At 36.2% G+C, this 24,437-nt stretch overlaps 1 protein-coding gene across 1 annotated transcript in view; it reads right to left on the bottom strand.

The window, feature by feature from the left end:
• tead1b (TEA domain family member 1b) overlaps positions 1–24,166 on the bottom strand; it is a 95,015-nt gene extending 70,849 nt beyond the window's left edge. The window contains exons 1-2 of the mRNA XM_073835667.1: positions 24,002–24,166; positions 23,477–23,582 (exon numbers count right to left, since the gene is read on the bottom strand). The gene's annotated coding sequence lies outside the window, so the exon portion shown is untranslated. The remainder of the gene's footprint in view (positions 1–23,476; positions 23,583–24,001) is intronic.
• Positions 24,167–24,437: the final 271 nt, after the last annotated feature.

Consider the following 24,437-nt stretch of genomic DNA (forward strand, 5'->3'; position numbering starts at 1 on the left):
TCAGAAGGTTCTCCCTATTTTCAAGTCAGTGTATTTCATGTATCCTTACTCCTTTAGCAGCAGCAGCGTAGCAGGTCTACTCTGCCAAGACCAGGACAATGTACAGTCTATGGGCCTGTCCACACGGAGACGCGTTTCGCTGTATACGTATAAATTTTTTATCGTATTGGCGTTTCATCCACACGGATCCGGCATTTTAGGAGACTGAATCCGCTATTTTTTGAAACCGGGTCCCAAAGTGGATAAATCTGAAAACGACACCCTCACGGTTTCGTGTGTACAGCCAATACGTATATTTTGTGAAACGATGATGTCATCACATCACGTGTCGGCTGCGTCACACGTAACAGCAACAACAATATTGGCGGACTACATGATTGCGTTCGTGTTGCTACTAAGCCTACTAGCTTTATTACAGGAAAATCTATTGCTTCTATGCAACTGTTATGAGCAACAAGCGATAATGTTCGCATCTTCGTCTTCTTCCTCTTAGTTCGTATACAGCGCGCAAGGTTATGCGCATGCTCAAATTCTTCTTCTCCGTGTATAGTGTATCTCTATGGCAGAATTACAGCACCCTACACTGGTCTGGCATATATACTACACCGTTTTCAGTGGTTTCGTGTTTACGGAATTTTTTTTTAGAACGAGGAAAAAAAATGATCGGATAGGGAACGCACCGGCTTCGTGTGGACGGAGCCTATGCTTACTAATAAATGCTGGTAAAATTTATTCCAAGAGTTGTCATGATTGAAATACATTTAGATGACTTTACTTAGTGATTGCTATCACGAAATTAAGAGACTTTCAACCAGCATAACAAAAAATGTTTTTGAACCAAATCACCTACCCTGCTTTTAAAGGGGTCATATGATGCAATTTCATATTTTCCTTTGTCTTTAGAGTGTTACAAGCATTTTGTGCATACATATATAAGATCTGTAAAGTTACAAAGATTGAAGTCTCAAACACAAAGAGATATTCTTATTAAAATTTAAGACTCAGCCACGCCTTCCTAAAACGGCTCACTCAAACATGCCCCCACAAATCAAGTCTCTGTGTGGGAAGATTTGCATAACACCGCCCAAATGTTTACGCAAAGAAAAAAGGTGTAACTTTTATTCTGTAGTATTGTTGCAGCCACCGCCATGTTGTGAAGACGCTGTGTGTTTTTGAAAGGACAGTCTGGCGCATCTGGCTCACAGCCTGTAAGTACTATTTTATTTTTGAAGGATTTGCTACTGACTATTCAAACTCGAGTTTTGAGCAGTGTAGAGCAGTGCTGCTTGTGTGTCTTTTCGACGATCACAAATGCAGACATGGTGTTATGTTTAGACATTGTGGCGCAACTCAACGCAATGCACCTGTAACAACACCACAAAATCACATACCACAGTCAAGCATCACATACTTATTAGCGACTAACGTTACTGCATCATAAGCATTTAACTAAAAAATGTGAAAATTTAAAAAACAGATGGTCAAAATTTGCAATAAAGCATTTTTGATAATATTACAATCCCTTCTGATGAAGCACAGTCATTTTGTCTTTTAAATGACATATCAAATTTAGCAAATGACCACATTTTCAAAAGATTATTTAAGCCTTCGAAGCAAAATGTGATAGCAATTAAAGCTTAATTTGCACAAGATGAATGCCAAGCTTAAACTGCACGAGATGGATGCTCAGAATAATACTAGACCATGGCAATTTCTAACCACTCACTGCTCCGAGTTTTATCATCAGACCAAATGGATCTACTCTGAATTTACATTTCCACTTACATTAATTGGAGGTTATTCTGCCTTTGATGGTAATGGAAAGTGTAGTAGCTGGTTCTAGATAGGCAGGCGCTCTTTAGTGAAGAGAAACAGTCGACTTTGTGCAGCGGATCCCTGTCTCTGGACTCGGTCATAGGGTTGGGGGACCATATTAAGAGACCAAGCCTTGGGTTGCATCTTCAGAATGTAACATTTGCATTTACAAGTATAGACAAGCTGTAGCAGATCAAATCTGAATTGAACATGCATTTACAGAAACAAGTGCTAACGAAAAAAAAATCAATGGCCTAAAAACAGCCTAATCACGCAACATGGCTGAAGTCCCTTGATGATCATTTAGCCTTCGATACATCAACGTAACTGATTCACCTCTGCCACTATTTCATGCAACATCTCTCATGGGAGGCCCAGATCAATGCCGCCTAAAAGATAATGATAATTTCCGCCTAGTTCGAGAGCGCTGCATTATTGGATTACTTCAACATGCACAATAAATGGGAGTATGATTAAAGCAGGATTTTATCTTTTAGCCTTTTCCCCTGCAATTGATAATGAAGCAGTCATTCATCAGATGGGACCAAGAAAATCCTTTGCAAGTCTTACAGCGACGTAAAGAGAAAACAAAATGTGCTTGCTATTTTAGCAGAAGATCTTTGCTATCAGATCACCATCTTATTGTGAGTGCTCTCAGAAAAATTTCACAGCAAACTGTCAGTTCTTACATGTCTTGTCTAAATAGAGACAAACAGTAGTTAAATGTTTGTAAGGGCTATTTCTTAACTTCTAAGAGGGAGCTTATTAAATTTACACCTGAGAGAAAAAGACATAAATGTCAAAGTACTGAGTAAAGAAAGTACTTTTTACACTTAAATATTATCTAAACTAATGTTGTCACAATAATAAAATCTGAGAAGTTGATACCAATATCAGTGAAATTTCACGATATTACACGCCAAATCAAAAATGCTATTAAAACAGCTCCTTCATTAAAAAAAGTTGAATACTGATATTTAAAAAAATTCAATTAGATGAAAACAATGTTGTGTAGCCTTGAAGTATTTCACTTGAATTTTTGGCATCGGTTTCACTTCACAGCAAGCTTGATTATTAGATACACTACTTTAATACAGACTTAATGCTGTAGGGAATTTGTAATTAAAATGAGTTGCAGTTTTTTTGTTTTTTGTACTTCTAACTTTTTTGTCAATATTGTTTTTATTAGGATTAAGGATGTATGAATACTGAACCTGGCGGTATTGATGTTGCTGATTATTTTAGTTCTCTGGCCAATAACCAATAAGTATAATACAATATTATAACTCTGTACTGTTTTAAAAAAATAGATACATACATAAAATGTAAAACTAAAATAAATGTATTGTATGCCACAAGTGAATTTAAATACAGTTGAGGTCAAAAGTTTACATACACCTTGCAGAATCTGCTAAATGTTTATTACTTTACCAAAACAAGGTGGATCATACAAAATGCTGCATGTTATTTTTATTTAGTATTGACCTGAATAAGATATTTCAAAAGAGAAAATAATAGCTAAATTTATAAAAAAAATTACCCTGTTCAAAAGAATACATGTGATTCTTAATACTGTTTTGTTCCCTTTTTTTGTAATAATTGTTCACGAGTCCCTTGTTTGTCCTTAACAGTTAAACTGCCCACTGTTCTTCAGAAAAATCCTTCAGGTCCCACAAATTCTTTGCTTTTTTAGCATTTTTGAGTATTTGTTCCCTTTCAAACCATGACTGTGTGACTTTGAGATCCATCTTTTCAAGCTGAAAAGATTCTAAGGTTCAAATGCTCACAGATGCTCCAGAAGGAACAATTATGCATTAACAGCCAGAGGTGTAAACTTTTGAAATGAATAAAGATGTGTACATTTTTCTTATTTTGCCTAAATATCTTTTTTTTGTTGTTGTTCATTTAGTACTGCCCTTCAGAAGCTACAGAATATACATGTTTCCCAGAAGACAAAATCAGTTAAATTTACCCGATCTTCAAAATCAAAATTTAAAAAAAGTTTACACCTCTGGCTCTTAATGCATCATGTTTCCTTCTGAAGCATCAGTAAGCGTTTGAACCTTCTGTAATAGTTGCATATGAGTCCCTCAGTGTGAAAAGATGGATATCAAAATCATACCGTCATTGTTGGAAAGGGTTGAAAATACACAAAAATGCTGAAAATCTAATTAATTTGTGGGACCTAAAGGATTTTTCTGAAGAACAGCAGGCAGTTTAACTGTTCAGGACAAACTATCACACAAAAAAAAACAGCTTTGGAAAAAACAGCATTCAGGTAGCCACACAGTATTAAGAATCAAGTGTATGTAAACTTTTGTGCAGGGTCATTTTTTTAATTCAACTATTATTTTCTCTTGTGGACTATATGTAAACGTCTTTTGTGTGAAATAACGTATTCAGGACCATACTAAATAAAATAATAACATGCATTTTGTATGAAAATACTGTATTAATACCCCAGCAAGGCTGCATTTTGACCATGAAGTTTATTTGATTTGCACACGCAGCCGTTAGTGAGACCTAGATACAAATACGTGACTGGTATAGTTAGATTTTTAACAAAGACTTGGAACTGGCACTTGCAAAATGTAAAAATGTTAGTCTTACCCAATGAAACATCTTGAAGCAAGCAGTACACTACCACAAAGATTACAGAAAGACAGACAAAGTGAGATTTCCTTATGGCGCAGCAGCTCGCAGGCACACACAGCCAAAAAGCCTTGACAAATGTATTTTGGCAAGAGTGAAAAAGGATGTAGCTGGAAGCCTCTCCATTTTGATTCATTAAAAATTACACTATAATGGAGAAACAAGTGCTGCTCTGTAGCTCAAACAATGTGAGCACCTGCATGTTGCATGGAGCACACGCTAACGGAAAAAACCTTTTTGATAATTTTCCTTTGAATATCTTAAACCAAATTTTGTTTCCCGGCCCAAAAGTAATTCACAAACAATGTGTATCACATATTAAAATTTTAAATTAAAGATGAGATGCAGTGTTTCATCTAAATGTCTACTTTTTGCATTCATCTTGCTGAAGTAAAACTATTGTAAATGAACAACAAATATACAAAAGATCTTTTGAATGTTATTACTTTACTGAGAAATAGAAGGTCCAATTGACGTGGCCTGGGGTGTGTTTCTCAAAAGCAACTATGGTCCCAAGTCCTACTTAGTAGGGGTTGACCGATATGTTTTTCAGGGCCGATACTGATAATTACAGATCAAGTACACCGATAACCAATATTTTGAACCGATATGTCTGGTGTAAAAATTAATATGTCAAAATTAAGAACAACAAGGCCTTTGACAAAAACACTCTTTAAATGCTTTTAAATTATTTGAGCAGCAAAACGATTTTGAAAGTTACTGACACTGATAACCATACAAATGCTTAATATCTGCAATGATAATCGGCCAAGCAGAAAACCGGTTGACCCCTAATTGTTTGCTATAGAGATCAATGGAACTTGCAACCATGGTAAGATAAAGATGCTTTTTGAAAAACAGTAATGACTAGGGATGCAATGATACCATTTTTTCAAAACCGATCCGATACCAAAAATTCTGAGTATCGGTCGATACCGATACCAGGCTAATATCAGTCGGGGTATTTTACCTTCAAAACTAAAGAATGTATAGAATTCACTTTGTCATTAAGATTTATTAGTTTTAGGTAAAGAAGGAAATACCAAATGTTCTTACACATTGTTGGATAAAAAGGGGGGAAAAAGAGATACATGCATGAGTGCAATCAAATTCATAAATTCATATTAAGATTAATGTTTTAAAAATAACATTTTGAAAACCGAAATATTACAGATAAATAACTGAACAGATCTGCCAGCAGATGGCGGCAAGACACTGATTTAATTACTGAATCATTTCATTCATTTGATTTGTTCGAACGGATGGTTCATTCAGGAATAAAGCAAGTGACTCTCTGTTTGAATGGGAAATTGAATCATTTCACTAGATTCGTTTAAAAACGCATGTTCATTCATAAACGAAACACCACTGTGTTTGAATGGAGATACGCAGCGGCTCAGTTGTGACTTGTTTCAGACTACTTTTGATGATGAAACAGAGCAAAATCAGGCAACAGTGTTATAGTCAGACAATGCAAATCATTTAATAATAACTTATTTGTTTAACAGCTGTATTAAACAATCTCATTTACAAAGTATTAACAAAGAAAGTATTAAAAGCTGCCCTTGTGTTGTTTTGCGTGATGCTTTTGAAAATGCTTGATTAAATTTGTGGTGTTGTAATTCGAAACACTACTTCCACCTCTTGAAACTTTGGCTTTGCAAATATTACAATTTGCAGTGCTACTAGCTACAGTATCAAGAGTAAAATATTTCCAAATCAGGGACATGTTTACCGCGCTGAGGTAGACTTTGCATGTAAATGTTCCCTCTGAACTCGCCTGTCACACTCACGTCACATGTGGTCGTGTAAGCAGCGCAACATATTTTAAATGTATTTTATTTTTAAGGCAATGTTTTAAAATAATTGTGTTCTTGTATGAATTATTATAGTTTTTAAAGTAGACTATTATTTCTAGCGGTATCGAATTTGGATCGGTCACGCATCCCCAATATCCGATCCATTCAAAAAGCTTGGATCGGCGTCGATACCAATCCAGAGTATCGGATCGATGCAACCCTAGTAATGACAAGTTCTACTTAGTAGGGGTCGAGCGGTTTGTTTTTCATGCCGATACCAATTATTACAGATCAAGTAAACCAATAACCAATATTTTAAACCGATATATGTCTGGCATATAGATGAAAATTAATGTCAAACTTAAAAATAACAAGGGCTCTGACAAAAACGTTCTTTAAATGCTTATCAATTATTTTATCTGCAAATCGATTTTGAAAATGACTGATACCGATAACCACAAACATTCTTAATATCGGCGCCGATGATTGGTCAACCCCTAATTGTGAGCAATAGAGATCAATGGAACTTGCAACCATAGTTAGATAACAATGCTTTTTGAAAAACACACCCCTGGTTGTGTTTGTGGTGATGAAAATAATCATCATATTGTCTTAAGCAATCCAATACATATTATTTTAATCTGTTGTTTAAAACTTGCATGAGATGAACAGTCATGACTGTGATCACGCAAGCCCACAGTATCCTTCAGGAGTGACTGTTTTTTGTAATTTTCTGATTCATTTTGCAATACCGATTATTACAGATCAAGACTGATAACCGATATTTTGAACCGATATATATGTCTGGTGTAAAAATGAAAATTAATGTCAAAATTAAGAATTACAAGGGCTCTGACAAAAACGTTCTTTAAATGCTATTTAAATTATTTTATCAGCAAATTTGTTTTGAAAATGACTGATACCATATTAACATATTGTCATGTGGATAGCCTTGTTAGCAGTGCAGACACAGCGTCGTTGTGCTCCGGGCGTCCCGTGTTCGAAATCCTGGCTTGAGGGCCTTTCCCAATCCAGCCCCATCTCTCTTCCACTTTGCTTCCTGTCAATTCTGATCTATCCTATCACAATAAAGGCAAAAATAAATCTTTAAAAAAAATTTAAAAAATGCTTAATATAGGTGCCAATAATTTGTCATCCCCTAATTGTTAGCAGAAGAGATCAATGGAACTTGCGACCATAGTTAGATAAGGATGCTTTTTGAAAAACGCACTCCTGGTTGTGTTTATGGATTTGAAAACACTGCTACTTATAATCATTAATCAATCCAATAAAGATTTTTTTAATCTGTTGTTTAAAATTTGCATGAGATGAATAGTCATGATTGTGATCATTGAAGCCCACAGGATGCTAAAGGATTTACTGTTATTTTTAATTTTCCGATATATATTTTAATACCGATCATTATAGATCAAGTAGACCGATAACCGGTAGTTTACATTTGTCTGGTGTAAAAAATGAAAATACCAAAATTAAAAATAACAAGGGCTCTGACAAAAACACTGTTTAAATGCTTTTAAATTATTTTATCTGCATATTGGTTTTGAAAATTACTGATACCGATAACCCTAAAAATTCTTAATATCAGCGCCGATAATTGGTCAACCCGTAATTGTTAGCAATAGAGATCAATGGAACTAGAAAAATGCACCACTGGTTGTGTTTTTAAATATAATAAAATTGCTTCTTATAATCATATTTTCTGATTTTAGGAATCAGTCTAATAAATATTCCTTTAATCTGTTGTTTAAAACTTGCATGAACAGTCATGTTTGTGATCATGCAAGCCCACAGTTTCCTACAGGATTGAGTGTTATTTATAAATTTTACGATACTGATCAAGTAGACCGATAACCGATATTTTGAACCGATATATATGTCTGTGGCAAAAATAAAAATTAATGTCAAAATGTAAAATAATAAAAAGCTTTTAAACTATTTTAACGGCAAAACGGTTTTGAAAATGACTCACACGGTTATTATAAAAATGCTTTATATCGATGGAACTTGCAACCATAGTTAGATAACGATGCTTTTTAAAAAACGCACACCTGGTTGCGTTTATAGATATGAAAACATTGTTTCTTATAATTATCATATTGTCTGACTTTAGGAAGCAATCCAACAAATATTCTTTTAATCTGTTGTTTAAAACTTGCATGAGATGAATAATCATGACTGTGATCACACGAACCCACAGTATTCTACAGGATTGACTGACAAGCTGTAATTCCCTGTATTGGCCTGAGGCATCAAACCAAACACCGTTAACCTTCTGCACACATTAGAGACATCCACACTCATTCATTTCTATACATGCATATGTGTGTATACATGCAAGCTTTTGTGTTTGTCTGCTCAAGTGTGTCAGCACTTTCGTGTTGTATTATATGTGTGTGGCGCTGATAATACACCAGCAGATCTGAGCCAGGATGTGCCTGAACATGCCTATCTCACAGCTCAATGCCATTATATAGTCTCTCCCACAACAACCCCAAAAGCTTTGGATACAGAAGAGAGGAAACGTATGAGAGGTGACACGAAGAATCTGTGGGGGCGTTTCATCATTGTCATTAAAGTGAACACATGCCTGCATGGTCCGATTATTCAGATTATTTAAATCCAGGCAAAGTGAGTCTCGTGTGGGAGAACAAGTTATTAGTGAAGTACTGTATAAATGTGCACAGTACATAGATTTGTAATATGCTTTTCTGCTGTGATATAATGAATGTATTACATTATTAGCATAATTCTTATGCTAATTCTTATATTGGTTAGGAATCTCAAATAAGGTTTATAAATGTGCTCTTTAAGAGGTTACTCTTTTGTGGTGGGAATTTGCATTTCAATAGCATATTTGTGTTTGCACATCTCTGCTCTGGGTCTCGTAAGGCATCACGGTTTACGTGCTACAGCTGTTTGAACCATATCACAATATCTAATACTGAAAACACTAATTCGCATGTTCATTAAGTTGTCTTTATTATATCAAACAATTATAATACACAAGGAAACTGTGTAAAGGATTAGAGCCATAAGTAGAGCCACGTGGATCTGGGTTTCTGAGGATGAAATTCAAATATGGTAAAATGCATTGAATGAAGTTGAGAGTGCTACACTATTATTAGTAGGAAAAAAGCATTACATATTAATCTAAAATAGTTACGAACATGCAAGGTGTAATGGACGTGTAGAACTGGAAATCTGCAGAGCTTTCTATGTTAATTCTGTGGATGCTGATTCCAAGCAAACCTAAACATAAGGGATTTTTCTTGTGGGATGCTTGCTGGGAATTGCACGCCACTAATCATTATAAAGCTGCATTGGAATAATACATATTTTTAAAAAGGTTTATTTAATTTCAGCATTACTAAATGCTTTTTTGCTCTTCAAGACATTTGGGAATCAGAGGGAGTGTAGTTTTTGCTAACTAGAACAACTCAAGTCAATTAAAAATATTTTTCTTTAATTGGAAAATGCTGAAATAAAATAAAAATATTGCATCTAAGAATTAGATGAAAAAAATAAATTAATGAAAATTAGAAATGTTGACTACAACTAAGATCCCAAAAAGATATGAAAACTATGAAAAAAAATCTAAAATTTGAATACTAAAATAACTATAACTCTATAATAACGTGAACTTTAAGTGGATTTTTTTCCAAATTCTAAAAAGTAGTAAATATTTTCCCCTTTTTTTCCAATACATTTGGAAATTCTTAAACATGTGAAACAGTGTTGTTATTGTTAACTGGAACTAAAAATATTAACGAAATAAAATGAAATAAAAATATAAATATTGCCTAGAAGAATTACACTTAAAAACGTACATGAAAATTAGAAATGTTAAAGTTCAAGTACTAAAATTACTAAAGCTAAAATTAAAATAAAACTAAATTAAAGCCAAATACATATAAAAAATACCAATAAAAATACTAAAATCAATTTAGGAAATAGTTTTAAAAAATTAACTAAATAAATGCATTATAGTAAGACCTGCTAAAATACTATGGATAGCACAGCTCAAATAATTTGGTCTTGAAAGCACCAGAGGAGAGATTAAAAAGTGAAAACATGCATTTGTCAGAACCCGTAAATTTCGATGATAAATTCACAATGAAATCAATTACACACAGCTTCTAGAGAAGACTGATTAGTCAAATTTGGGCAACCCACAGATTAGTCAACATTGAAACTGTGTAGCTTTGCACATTGCTTTGAGTTTGAACTTGAACTAGGCGAAAGCAAGAGTGCAGAACATTCATAGGTGCGAGATAAGTGGCTCTCTCTACTAACTTTAGCGAGAACGGCTTCCTACATCTCCGGCTCTGGTCACAAGTCTGTCAAAGCCAAAGTCTAGTGTGCCACAGCCTGTTAGAACACTAATTATCACAGCTTCTAAGAGGCAAGAATGTCACCTGTGGAAACAGTTGCAGCCTTAACAAATAATTGCATGTTCCTATCTGCCTGTCTCCAGCACCATGGAAATGGTCTTATTAGCGAGATAAAGGAGGAAGCAGGCAACAAGTGAATGCCATGGTGAGAGCGGCCCGTGGCTGTGACACGGCATGATGGGAGATGACACTTATCGACAGATTACATAAACCACTCAGGTTCTAGCTAAGCAGGAATTTGGCTCCCTAAATGAACCGAACCAATTTCAGCCATCGCACAGGGCCGAGGTAATGAAATAGAAGATGAGAGGTCTGAAATGTAATTTTCCGTGCGGACTCCTTTTGTGCCGTTATCTCCGAAGGTGCAATAATGGCCCGGTGAACGACTTTCGCTGACCCCACGGTGGTTAAGGTCCCTGAATGAAGCACTATAATTACCATATAATTACTAAATACCTCATATTGTGCATTATTTGCAGTGGGGAATTATTTCAGTCATGTCTGAAGTATTTCAAAGTATGCTTGTTTGGAACACGCTGCATCAAATTATGCATATTCATAGCTGCGAGACATAACTGAGATTCCACACGCCGCATCCGTCCTCCTAACAAATTCATTATCGCTGGAATGTTTGAAACGACTTTAGCACAACACGTGAACCTTGAGAGGCAATTTTACTAATTTTTAAGTCGTAATTGAAAAGGACCATTCAAATTTCATTAACATTGTTTGCATAACATATTTTCATAGAAACCAAAGTCTACAATGCCTTGTCAGCCAATTATCACTTTTCTTTTTGCATGTAACTTACTAGGTCTTGCGATGTTTCTTTTCTTCAAATATTTCAACTTTTCTTATTTGTTTTTCAAGCATTTTTGAATTAAACAGGTATGTAAACATCATTAGGAATGCTTTTCGAGTTTTTCCCAAGTCTATGAACTCTCCCAAGAATCTCCGGTTGTGCCGAGAGAAAATCAATTGATCTGTTTTGTACTGGATCTTTCTGCTGGTTTCATGAATAAATCTAAAGTCCCAGAGCGCTGATGAATCAATGATTGAGTCTCTCACGACCAATCTCCTAAAGCAGACAGCAAAGGTCCAGTGGAGTGGACGGCCACCGGCGCTCTCCTGCTGGCAAGACCCAAGCGTTTATTTCATGCCTCTTTAAACCGACGGGGTTAGATGCGGTGAAACCGTCTGATAGCATCCAACTCAAACCTGAGGCCTGAAGCTTACCGCCCGGTGCTGCGACTACGGGCCGCTTTGGGATCAATTTCTGTTGGCCAGAGTGCTGGATTGATTTACAGGGCCTGTCAAAACAACTTTCTCCACCTGCCTCCAATGCGCCACAATCATGTGCAATGTTTGGCCCATCACACCCGTGGCACATAGAAGGGCGGAGGCATTAGTCCCATTTCCTGCCTGAGGCTCAAAGTAATATTTTACACAAAAATGAAAATGTTGTCATCATTTACTCAAACCTGCATGATTTTCATTCCTCCGTTGTTTTAAACAATGTTCATTCTGCGCTTTTCCATACAATGAAGGTGAACATACAATAAAAAAATGGCACTGAGAAAAGTAATCCATACTACTTGCGCACTATGTTACAAGTCTTCCAAAGATACTATGAGAAAAATTCAATGTGATTGAGCACTTCTGAATAGACTTTAATGTAAAAAATAATGTAAAAAAAAAATAAAATTTGATTGCACAGAAATGACCAGAATGAAAATTCCACTCTTTGTGTTCTAAAATAGCAAACAATCAGGTTTGGAATGAAATGAATGTATTTCTTTAAACAACACTGTTTCAAACCATAAAGAATTCAATTATACTTCAATATTGTTGACCTTATCCACACTTCCTTAGGATGCATTAGTTGACCTTATTAAAAAAGCATGTCTATCACAATACGCATCAAATTCCACCGTCCCAACTTGTGTAGATGTTAAACTGTGGAAATAGACCACATAAAAAAAGTAATAAAAGCTGCGAGTAAATCCTGTCTGTGATAAGAGATTTCCCAGCCAGAGCCGAGGACACGGGCCGAGCGACATGCGGTGAGGCATGAGGAATGAAATGGCAGTCATGAGCAGAGAGGCCATCTGCATTTCACAAGTCCCAGCATGTCAAAGACAGCGTCTGTTTGGAGTGCACCTCCATCTGTCATAAATCACTTCTTCCCACCACAGCACTAATGGCGGAAAGGTCACATGGAATTTTCTGACACGCTGTTTGTTTGTCATCCATCGGCAAAGGGATGCGCCTGTGTTTATTGGTGCCTCATGAGCAGCGGCGACCAGATGAGACCCATCCACCGGGCCCTGCGCTAACATGCTAGTAAAACCGCCCGTCTGCAGGTTGAGCAATACTATTTAAAAATATTAATTTGAAAGAGCATCGTTTCAGAAAGTTCAATGACAATCCATCCTGATCGTATTACAAAAACCTCTAAAACAAGTTCCTAGTTTTTTGAGTAAATGAAAATCCAGCCATCATTTTCTCACCCTCATGTTCCAAACATATCAGAGATGTAACGGTATGAAAATTTCTAATCACGATTATACTGACCTCAAGTATCACCGTTATCGGTATTATCACGGTATTGTTAAAGGGGTCATCAGATGCAAAACTCACTTTTACACGCCTTACCTTAGACCCACCCTCACCGAGCTGAAACAGTCCGACATTTTTGAAAGGAAAGTGCAGATCCCGATCTACATATGCGTCTATGTTCGTGTGAATCATTGGTGATGCAGCTTCACCCACAGCAGAAGTGAGTATAACGGCTGTTTTACACATACTCCGTCTGCAGTGCGTATGCGTTGCGTATTTTTTTCCGCACCCATGTTAACGGATCAGAGCGTTCACACTGCACGCGGTTGCTGTCCGGCAGTGCGTTCCAGATGCGGTGCGTTTGCAGCAGTGCAGCGATCGTTTAGGCACAGAGTCTATTTTTGCTGTGCTGCATTGCGTTGCATACGCTGAATTAAAGTGACAGCGCATTGTTCGCTGTAAAAATGAACATGAATTGACACGGAAATGTACCGTAAATGCATATAATGGCAGTCTTCTGTGTTTCACAGTCAACACGTGGCTTTTTGGCTAGGTTTAGAATAGTGCAGTTTCAAGGCAACATAATACATGCACTTGTCCAGGTAGAAAAGTTTAAAACTTTAAAATATGTTTTTTAATAAAGATTTAATGCGAAAGAAAGGCACAGAGAGCCGACTGTTTCTGTCTGTGGTAAGTTTTAATTTAAAATAAATATTTGTTAAAATAAAATATTTGTAGAAGCCCAATTTCAATATGAAAAGGAAGATATAGCCTACCTATGCTGTGTTTAAATGTGTTGCAACTTGCTTGAGCAACTTAATATCCAAATCTAGAAGTCAAATGCATTGAATAATAGCCTACGTTGTTTATAATACGTTGAGTTTAATCGTGAACACGTCTAGTATTATTGTATTAGTGTACTGTGATAAAAGAGTATCCCAATGCTGAAAAAGCACGTTTGGATTTGAAATTAAAATAACAGATAAATGGTGTGTTTATGGTAAACACCCGCGGATCAGGAATGGACTGCAAACGCGTCCTGTGTGAAAGCAAAACGAGTCCGTGCTGCTTCTGCACCGCATACGTAACGCACACGGACTGCATACGCACTGTATACGGAGTATGTGTGAAACAGGCGTAAGGGTATTTTATGCATCTTTGCTAATGGCCTTTCTTAATAATGTGTTAGTTAGCAAGTTTCGCAGCTAAACGTGGCTAAAGTAAACATTATGGCTCGTCATCCCACGAAGGGGGGGGGGAGCAGAGCTCATTAGCATTTAAAGGAACATGCAACAAAGTAGCTCGCTCGAAAAAAGGGCTGATTTTGACAAGGTAAAAGTGTTTTTTACACTACCCTTGAGAAATTTTAACCAAAGTATGTAGTACCCCTTTCAAATGTGCTGGAAATTTTCAAAAAGTACTGACACATAAATCGTTTCCAAGTTTTGTATTTAAACTCAACAAACAATTAAATAAAACACAAGCTACTTTTTAAATAGCAACATGACTGACAACAGTTTATCAGTACAAAATGTTCAAATAAAGCTTTGAAAAAGTTTCATAAAATGATTAACCTCACATTTCAGCCTTTAAATAAAGAAAAATGTAAAGTCAAAGTGATTAATAAATGATTATATATATTTTATCTGCTCCATAAATTATTCCATATACCTTATCTGAATTGTTTAAATGTGTAGAATCCACATCATTTTGTCAAAATTTTGGCCAGACAAAAACCGCACACAGGTTGAATGTAAATGTAAGTCTCTGTAAATCCACCATATGATAGCAGGTGGCACTTATGGAACAGCAACATTTTTGTGACTAAAACTTGACTACATTTTATAATAAGTACATTTGATACAGAACTAAGACTCATTTAAAAGTCTAACCCCGTTTTCATGGCTTAATCTAGTCCCAGACTAAGATGCATGTTTGAGCTGTCTCAACTGAAAAAAATCTTGCTCTGACATATCCTAAAATATTGTCAGTTCCATTGTTTTGTCTTAAAATGCACACCAGTAAAGTTTTCTTCTAAGGCATTTTTGTAAAACCTGCTCAAAAAACTTAATTCAACTTAATTCAACTAAAGTCTAATCCTGGTTTAAGCTAAAGCCCATCTGTGAAACCGGGCCTAAGACTAAGACTAAATTATTTAGGTTGATTCAGGTAATGTTAAGCAATATTTATGACTTTACAACTTTTTTAGGTTAACATTTTTAGTATAATTTCTATAATGTAAATATGATATTATATGTGACCCTGGACCACAAAACCAGTCTGGATAAATAAGCTTTTCATTGGTGTATGGTTTGTTAGAATAGGACAATATTTTCAAGAGATACAACTATTTAAATATCTGAAGTCTGAGGGTGCATAAATATATATATATATTGAGAAAATCACTTTTAAAGTTGTCCAAATGAAGTTCTTAGCAATGCATATTACTAATCAAAACTTATGTTTTGATATATTTACAGTAAGAAATTTACAAAATTTCTTCATGGAACATACAATGTATTTTTGGCTATTGCTACAAATATACCCCTGCTACTTAAGACTGGTTTTGTGATCCAGGGTCATATATATTACACATATAAATCACAATCTTTCAGCATATACTGTTGTAACCTGTTGTAAAGTAGTCTCTCTAGTATATTCAGCATAAACCAACACTGCTAGATCCGTAAACAAAGTGTTAATTCAAGTCAGAAATGTTATTTTTAAATAAGCCTTACGATACATAAATATATGCACCCCTTTGTTTTTAAATGATGAGCCTGATTCAGTCTGCCATTGTACGGAAAACAGGGAATCCCGCACATCTACGCCATTGGCTAAACAAGAAGTAGACATGTCAAGCTGCTCAAACAAACAGAGCAATGTTTAGAAAGCAGCACAAGGTCAGTGTTTACACAAATGCCTAATTTAAATGTGTCCCTAAGTTAAAGGTATAATTCACCCAAAAAAGAAAATTCTGAAAATTCATCAGAATTTACTCGCCCTCATACAGTTCCAAGAACAACACTGGAGCCCATCGGCTTGAGAAACTGGGACATTTTTCAAAATATCTTCATTTATGTTCCACAGAAGAAAACAATTTGGGTGGAGTATCCATTTAATATAAAAAAAAGATGCACTTCACCTTTAAATCAATGGATGAATAACGTAGTAAATGTTTCCAGCAACTGTAACCTTTATATTAAAAAAAAGCCAAACCCCTGTAACTTAGTATTTGCATAAGGCATTGGAGAGGTTAAGCGGTGTTTACAAAGCTGAAGGGCGCACTGTAGCAAGATTTCAAACTCATTGAGCATGCCCACTTTGCATACTAATGTCCAGAGGTAGCTTAAAGTCTGTATCTTCCCCCTGTAAATCCAGGCCAGCTCCAGGGCAGAGGGAATCTGCCCGGGCTCCGCCGCTCATGATAACAATACAGCAGCAATTAATGAAAGGCCTGCTAGGGATTTATTACGACGGAGGAGAACAGAATACGGTGCCAGAGATCCTGGACGCTCGACATTTGAATACAGGCCACAAATTATAAACAGTTTCAGTAAATGAAGTGACTGAGTGTCTTTGTTCCACAGGCGTACATCTTCCTATTGCTAGCGAGGAACGGGGCGCTCTAACCACTAGCGTGGCCAGCTCTGGGAAAGGAAGTTATTGAAGCCTGGATTTCCTGCTTTCAGCTGTGGCCAAGAACTTGGAGGTTTATGGCGGTTTCAGGAACTGACTCATCTAATGATTCATGGATCAGAGATTGCTTTTCACATGTGTCTGGTCATGGAAAAACTTGCTTGAATAAGAACATACAACATTGTAGTGTGCCAAAGAAGGCTGAAGGGCACGATATTATTAGATATAAAGCGTAAGTTCTTCGGAATAACCGTTTTTTCAAGTCGTCCGGACGCCATTTGTATCAACATTAATTTCTTCCTCTGAACTGACTAAGCCTTCCATCTGGTTTGAGTTACAAGGCTATAACTTTGAAGTGTTGGAACTGGTCTCGCTAGTCTTTTCAGGTTTAACAACATGCAAAAATGCTCTCGAAATTCACAGAAAATCTCTTCTATTAGGAATGTTTTACTTGGAGAACACTTCAAAATCATGCGACAATTAAACTTCAAACTAAAGTGGTCTTGTGTTTTAAATAGGGTGTGTATAAAAATTGCTCAAAGCATATTACTGTGTCATAATCACTAGCGCAGCTGATAGACCAAGTCAGACTTTTTATCATTTTCTTAAAATATTTCCAGTGGGGGGGGACACGAACAGCACTTGCAGAAAAGGTTGTGAGGACCAAAGTGCGCTCCATGGCTGGCAGTCATTTTATGGCAGTTGTCCTGAAGCACATTTACTTACATGACGTCAGTGGCTAAGAGCCAGCTTTTCATTTTGGTGGCAATTTACCTCAGCTTCTTTAAGGGCTTGTTGTTACAACTAAACAGCAGACCACACTCAGTTATTCCCTTGGAGAATCAATTTACAGCGGGTCGTGCTCAGACTCCAGGCTACCGTTTCTGTTTGTAACACAAGATTAAACAACCACAATTTTTTAAAAGTAGAGAATGAACATTTGATTTAGCCAGCGTTAGATAAGAAAACATTAATCAAAAAAAAAAAAAAAAAACATTTACTCAATTTAAAAGCAGAGGCAATATGAATTGCACAAAATAAAAGTAAAAAAAGTCTAGATATCTCAATACAGTTCAAGGAGAACTGTATTTTGCCTCTGCCACAAGGTTATTCAAATCCAATATGAAACTTTCAGAGTAACATGAACATAAAAAATTGGACCTTGTCCTGGATATGATTTGAAATTTTTTTTTTTTTTAAAGTAAGGATTTGTCTAATTATACTACACTAAAAAATAACATTTACACTCAATAATTGCTAGCAAAATTTAAAATTAATTACACAGAAATGGCAAGTGACACATTGTAGTAAAATGTGACATTTTAAAGTAGATTAAGTTTTAGAAACATTACATTTTAAATTAATTAAAAACAAAATAAAAAAGTTATTTATTTATAGTTTTAAACTGTTGTTTACTTAAGTTTAATTCCTAAAAAACGTTTTTGTTTTGTTTTTTTGTTTTTTGAGAACTTTTTTTTGAGTATTTTTTATAATAGTTTAAAATAGGGCTCTCGGTTCTCATTTTTACTGATTCTTAGATCCACATAAATCAATTAGTCTAGCTTGTTTTCAGTGAATGAAAGGAATGTTGTAGTGTTTATTACTTTTGATATGAAATTAAGTCACAGATTTCAAATGTCCATTTTATTACAATATTCAATAAAATCAATGCCATTTATAGTGCATTTCTGAATGCCTACTGCTTGTTTTCAGTGTGCCAGGTGTTAATTCAAGAAAACTGCTGTTGGACCACTGTTTACTTAAATCATTTTAATTCCTAAAAAGCATATTTATTTTGAGAACTTGAGAAATGTGTGTAGTGTAGTATTTTTATAGTACAGTAATTTATAATAGGGCTCTCGATTCTTATATGATTCTTAGATCCACATAAATCAATTAGTCTAGCTTGTTTTCAGTGAATGAAAGGAATATTGTAGTGCACCTCCTATCCAATAAATTGCAAAAATCTTTATTACTTTTGATATGGAATGAAGTCACAGATTTCATATTCTGTCATATTCTGTCCATTTTTTTTTTACAATATTCAATAAAAGAAATTCCGTTTTGGCTGAGTTCAAGAGAAGAGGCAACATGAAGGCGCATGTGAACTGATCATCTTCTCTGTTTTAATACCAGCTACAGCATAAAAGAAACATGAGTAAACATTCGAAAGTATGTTAAAAGAAAGAAATCCTTATCCTGTCTCATGTCAGTGTTTCAACCACACAAATAAGTCAATATAACAGCTTGTAAACAATGTTTAACAATATATTATAGTAGTGCAGAACCAAATGACTCTCATTTATATTTTACAGCATTAGTTGAGACATTTTTTCCTTGAGATAAAATAAATAATATTGAATCCAATCATGAAATCTAATTTATAAAAATGTTGGTATACCATTGTGTCTTTATATTTATTTAGGGCTATAGTAATATTTAACATATTATTTAAAATGTGTTTATTAGTATTCATTTTTTTGCAGTATCAAATAATTAAGAAACATGAATTATCAGCAACATCAGTATCAGTTACTCAAATCTGACTATTGTAGTATCTGGTAATATATGGTTTTGTGAGTTCTTATAGTGGGGTAGTGTACAACCAAAATGTTTGTGATAAAACTTATAAAAAAGAAAATCAGACTGACTGTCAAAAATACTTCCAGGTATAGTCTAAGAAAACAGGGCAAAGACACTGTTTACACTGTTTAGCCATTACTATCAAATGTGAACAAATATAAAAACAGAGTGTCGATATTTTTCATCCCCTAAATTCATAATTTATTTTAAACATTAGTTTTAATGTTGAGAGTGAGCAGTGAACAATACATGATGGGCGTTGATTAGTTTTAGCAGCTGCGGATTTGATGCCCGCGGTAGCGAGCCGCTAAAGAGTAAATCTTTGGTAAGTCTGATGTTAATAACCAACTTTCAACCATTATGACACATTATGATTTCTTTTTTTCTCCATCCAATGTGTGTGATTCATTTTCTTCAAAACACTGCATTGTGTTATAAACAAAAACAGAAGACCCATCTAAAAATCATTAATACATCTGTTGAGTTCATCAATCAGGAAAGGGTGACTAATACTTGGGTTTGTACAAAACGGCATCTGATCGGTTCAGCTCTTTATTTACAACAGCTGTTTCCATTACACGAAGAATGCGCTTGTGAGAAGAGACAAGAATATTGCTGCAAACTATAACATCCTTGTATTCACTAAGTATAATACGAAATACAGAATTCCTTCTTAACGTTCGGCTGCTATTATGTCAATCATTAAAAGCAGGACCTTCCAAGGACCTCATATTTTCCATGGCTTTGATTTTTTTTTTTCCTCCCGGCGATAATCTTGATTCCTGTTCGACCACAGATAGATTCTAATAGGAAATGATGCCTATGAAGAGAAAAACACACAGGACGTGGCTGTTTGTGTTGGTCTGTCTCCCAGCAGAGTTTAGTAGTTCACATTACCCCTGACCACAGAGCACAGCAAAGTGAGTTAGCTGCTTCTAGAAGTGGCAAAGGCACTTTTGTGCGGTTCATTCATATCTGTTGTAGCCTTGTTGAGGTAAACCCTATTTCATAGTGTATCGCCATTATAAACCTATTTGTTCTACGCTGCCCACCGAGTGAACATAAATCACATGCAGTCAATACAAACATCAACATGTGAGACAACATACGCCTAGCGTATTTCTGAATGCCTACTGCTTGTTTTCAACGTGCCAGGTGTTAATTCAAGAAAACTGCTTCTTTAAATGATTCACTAGAATGATGCAATGTTTCCTTGTCAGTCTTGTCAGTACAAAAGTAGATGACCAAAAGCAGATTTTGATTGAAGTGCTTCTAAAAATATTGAATTTGCATTTAGTCCAACTCTATCCGATTCAAATGTCAAAACGGACTGTTAGCAAACATCCCGAAAGGAACATGAAAAATACAAACCGAGGAAATGCTATTGTTCGCATGCAGGATGTCAATCAGACTAGAATATTCTCCGACTTCGATTCGACTTTTTGATCTATTTAAAAGAAACTTCTTACAGACACTTCAACAGAAAGTTGGCGACTCAAATATGAAGCGATTTAAAATGCCATTGATAAGCTAAGTGAGCAGATATCTTATCTGAAGCATACATGGGCCATATGGTGCCACGGCCGCTGCCGCCTGTTACTGGCATAACAATAGCCCGGCCTGAACGGCGGGTACAGTATTAGCTTGGACTCCCCGAGCAGTAAACGCGAGTGAATGTTCATATTTGCATTTTTTTTTTCCTTACAGGTGCAGAAAGGGTCTAAAGCAGATGTCTGCTTGAGCACAACACCGTTTGCCTTCTACAATTCACCAGCCTCACACACACTCCTCCCCGGCTCAGCAACAGGAAAAACAATAGGTTCTCTCTGTGCGCTCCCATTCCCCCACAATCCTCCATTCCCAGAGGTAACCCAATCCACTATTCTCTTCTCATTTCACAACTGAAAGACTGCTTTCTTCCTGAGCCACGCCGGAGAGCACCACTGAAACAGAAAGTATTGAAATTAATGTTTTTTCCCTCCTGATTCAAATTCATTATTTATGGTCAGTGACATGCGATTTTTCCTTAACAGAGATTGTAGCCCTATTTTTGAAAAGGGCAATGCGGTACTTTTGGAAGCTGAAAAGGAAAATCAGCTTCAAAAGTCCTTAAGTTTTGTCAGCTGTGTTCTGATCAATGATTAACCATTTAAAATGCATTCTCAATGCACATCTACAGTAAATATGAAAGGTGCAGGATGTGATATGAAGATCACCACCAGCCTGCACCTATCAATGCTGTGCAAAAATCACATTTAAAGTTCATAGAGAATCTATTTCTCAGTCATATATAATAATAATAATATATTAGTAACACAGTAACAGCACAATAAAAACTACAACAATAATATACTAACAAAGAGCACATTAAGTAACGGTTAAAGTTTCTTTTTTATGTGCCAAAGGATGTAGCTAATGAGTACTTTGATAAGGTTCCTCTGTTTTCGAACCATCTGATCAAGAGTCAGATGTCTGACATCAAGTGATAGGTTCAATGCGAGACAATGTTTCATTCTCTCACTTGAAAATGTCAAGCAAGCGTGTGTTCAACAGGTCTGCATGACACTGAACACAAAGCACTTATTGCTATGCCTGTTTCACGCAACAAGCAGATTTGCTTCTCATCACTGCGATACTGTATGTCAGAGGTTACATCTGATAGAAGTCAATCTGTTTACTGTAGTACATGATAATGGCTCAGTTAGAGGACACAAACAACACATTGTTTCGCTCGGACCCTTCTTTATAAAAGGGCCAAAGTGTAATATAAGACAATAATTAACTGCAAGAAAAGAGGTCTTTTCCCTTAAACGGACAATAGAGCAATGTGTCTCCTGTATTAAAGTCCAGAACTGAGGCTGCAGTTCGAAAGATTTGACATGAGAAAAGTAAGAAATACAAAATAAAACAACTACTCTGCAGTTTATACCTTAAGATATTTCAGCCTGCACTGTAATCAGTTTCCATGTGTTCACAATCACTTACAGTATGTCATCTCTACTCAATTTCATAAAATGGCATTAGTAAAGTAAAAAAGCATCAGTGATGTAACGTTACTGTCCAAAATAAGTTTCTACAGTTAAAACTGTAATACATCATTAGGGCTCTAATTTAAAGTTATTTCTGGTGATTAATACGTAGTAGGTAATAGTTTTATTACATAGTAATAACAGTGAGATGAATCATAATTAGCTTGACTATACTGAATTTATAAGCTAAAAGTGAAAGTCACGGCTTTTGGGGTTTAAGCAGCTGGAGATGTGAATGAGGAACAGAGGCATGTGTGATATCCTAATGAATTAATTTACAAAAGGACAGTGAAATGGTTAAAAACGCTGTTGAATAACAATCTATACGCCATTAGGTAAAAGACTGGATAGTTAGTGGAGTTGGTAAAGCTAGTCACTGATGAAGTGCTAAGCTAAGCTACGCCGTCCCGCTGTTACTATCGCTACGTTCATAGTTTAGCTCCTTGTGATGAAACAGCGTTTCTAAATAAGTGACTTTAAAACACACACGATAACTGACAAACTGTGTTTTACCTGACATTGTCGTTTATAAAGTGCAAATACAACGCGCAGAGGCACGACGTTACTCCATAAGAAACAGGGCGGGCAAATCCCAACAAAGGAAATGACAGAGGAATAGCAGCCAGATTCTCCCATGTAATCTTTCTGAAACAAGCTGATACATTAAAAAACAATGTCAACAACTGCTGGAATCGTATATAGCAGATTCGAACCAATAAATTAGTTACTTTTACAATTGCACAGCCGTGAAGTAAAGTTTCTCCAGAGTAACTATTAAGTCTGGGAAGTTCAGTGGGAGAACACACTGTTGCTGTTGTTGTTTGTAAAATAAAAGACACAAATGTTAACGCTTACGGATGTGATCTGTTTCCCGTGTCTTTCTGTTGGGTTAAATAACGAGACGACACTGTGATATAACTCAATGAAGATGCCAAGAGTTTACGTAAGTGAGCTAAATAAAGAGAAGAAAAGTCAAATGTGTACTTACGGGGGAGATGTGAACAGAAGCTGGTGAATAAACGCCAAAGAAACGCGAGCAACAAGTCTCTCGGCGCTATATTTGTGCTCCGCTCCGAAATGTGCAGCGTAGCCAACTATGGAGGAGAAAACAGCAACATTTGGATCCGTCATCTTGTCCAAAATTCTTTTCATGCAATAATCAATGTCCAAAAAATGTTGCCCCAAAACGACGCGTATTGTTTCTGGTGTAAATGTACAGGACTTACTGCAGAGCACGAGCGCGCAAGGTCAGCTTCTTTAGCAAAAATGTGAAAAATGTCAAAGATTTTCGTGCTATGTCAGACTGAGTCAGTGGACAAAGTGAAAGCACCCTGTTGCTGCAGCGTCGAACTAAATCCCATTGAAAAGATACTTTGAGCCCGACCCCTCTTGTTACATGCCTATCAATAGTCATAATCGCGCAAAACACTTTTGTATTTGCCCGTCTGCTTTAACTTAATCCACAAAATCGTTTGCTCTTAAGCCATTAAGGGCTAATTACCTCAAAACTTACCTTAACGTCCGCTTTATTTATATCAAAATTTAAGTTCGGCCCCTTTGTTTTGTTCTAGTGTGGGTTTGTATAGTTTGTTGCAAACTGTGTAAAGTTATTCTTGTGTTTTGGGGCCGGCCGGGAATGTGAACGTGAATCTCCGCCGCACCGATAGAGATGCGAAGAATGCTCGGAATGAGAGCAGGAATGAAATGAACGCGAGCGTCGAGTTTGCAGCAGGGCGGAGCGAGAGGGTGGCGTCATCCCGCAGCTTCTCCCACATCCATGGGGATGACCTCACAGGACACGTCCGAGCCCTCCTCCAATGGGAGACAGCACTGGCTTGTTTATACTTTCTAACCCATTTGTTTGCAACCTATTGATTCGGATGAATGTAATAATAGCACTTTCGAGGTTTTAATGGCCCGCTAGCTTTACTCTGTCTCCCCGTATACGC

The sequence above is a fragment of the Garra rufa genome, chromosome 3 (assembly GCF_049309525.1).
Source record: "Garra rufa chromosome 3, GarRuf1.0, whole genome shotgun sequence".
Taxonomy (NCBI): Eukaryota; Metazoa; Chordata; class Actinopteri; order Cypriniformes; family Cyprinidae; genus Garra; species Garra rufa.